The sequence below is a fragment of the Agrilus planipennis genome, unplaced genomic scaffold (genome assembly GCF_000699045.2).
Source record: "Agrilus planipennis isolate EAB-ADULT unplaced genomic scaffold, Apla_2.0 scaffold302, whole genome shotgun sequence".
Lineage (NCBI taxonomy): Eukaryota > Metazoa > Arthropoda > Insecta > Coleoptera > Buprestidae > Agrilus > Agrilus planipennis.
Window position 1 is genome coordinate 232,145 of NW_020439071.1, and position 1,504 is coordinate 233,648.

The 1,504-nt window shown below is 31.4% G+C and overlaps 1 long non-coding RNA gene across 1 annotated transcript; it reads left to right on the plus strand.

Moving 5' to 3' along the window:
• Positions 1-1,055, plus strand: LOC112905203. The gene is made up of 4 exons (XR_003231629.1): positions 1-13; positions 225-293; positions 505-577; positions 1,044-1,055. It is a non-coding gene; the product is annotated as an uncharacterized LOC112905203 (long non-coding RNA).
• Positions 1,056-1,504: the final 449 nt, after the last annotated feature.

Consider the following 1,504-nt stretch of genomic DNA (forward strand, 5'->3'; position numbering starts at 1 on the left):
AGGATGTAACCAGGTAAGTTTCAGAAATTATTTTATTTTGAATTAAGTTTATTAGGAACTTTAAAATGAAAATTCATTCTTTGCTTCCCTTCTTCATTTGTAAATATTTAATTTTTTCACATGTTTCACTTCAACATTTAGAAAACTTCAAATAGTTTATATTTTCTTTAATATTTGTTTTAAATACAACATAATATAGTTATAAACTAACTTTATTGTTACAGGACGTCCACCAATGTCTCCAGGAACTGGGATATACCGGCGCCTTCACCATTTTCCAAGGATGTAACCAGGTAAGTTTCAGAAATTATTTTATTTTGAATTAAGTTTATTAGAAACTTTAAAATCAAAATTCATTCTTTGCTTCCCTTTTTCATTTGTAAATATTTAATTTTTTCACATGTTTTACTTCAACATTTAGAAAACTTCAAATAGTTTATATTTTCTTTAATATTTGTTTTAAATACAACATAATATAGTTATAAACTAACATTATTGTTACAGGACGACCATCAGTGCCTCCAGGAGTTGGAATATATAGGCGTCGTCCTTCATTATTCTCCAAGGATGCAACCCAGTAAGTTTGAGAAATTATTTAATTTTAAATTAAGTTTATTAGGAACTTTAAAGACAAAATTCATTCTTTGCTTGTTTTTTCATTTCTAAATACTTAATTTTTTCTCTTTTTTGACTTTTACCACATTTAGAAAACTTAGAAAAAAATTTCAATAATATTTGTTTTAAATATCATCTTCTTAGCATCTTAGCATCATCAATGCCTCCAGGAACTGGGATATACCGGCGCCTTCACCATTCTCCAAGGATATGACCAGGTAAGTTTCAGAAATACTTTTATTTTGAATTAAGTTTATTAGGAACTTTATAATCAAAATTAATTCTTTGCTTGGTTTCTTCATTTGTAAATACTTAATTTTTTCTTTTTTTTAATTCAACATTTAAAAAACTTCAAATAGTTTATATTTTCTTTAATATTTGTTTTAAATACAACATAATATAGTTATAAACTAACTTTATTGTTACAGGACGACCATCAGCGCCAACAGCAGCTGCGACCCATGAGGCTCGACTTCTCCATTATCCAGGGACGTCGTGTGTCGCGCATAATTTCGGTCGGGAGTGTTTTTCGTGTGCGTTCGGGAGCGTCCAGGTTCGAACCTGATGTCTCCAATCCCCGGAATCTGGAATTTCCGAGATTCTGAGGGTTGGAAACTGACGGAAAATTCGAATTTCAGGGGTCTTTAAGACGTTTGAAATTTGAATTTTCCATCAGTATCCAACACTCAGTATCCCGGAACTTCCAAATTTCGTGTTTAGGGGACTTCAAGGTTCGAAACTGGTCCTCCAACATCCGGGCCTTGTCCCGGACGGTCTTCGAATCACAAAATATTTCATACTAAACCTGGTAGGCCTGAAAAATTTGTTTTTGTCTTTTTTTTAAGTTAAATAAAAAACGTATGCAGTGGTATATCCTGTTTTATTGTAC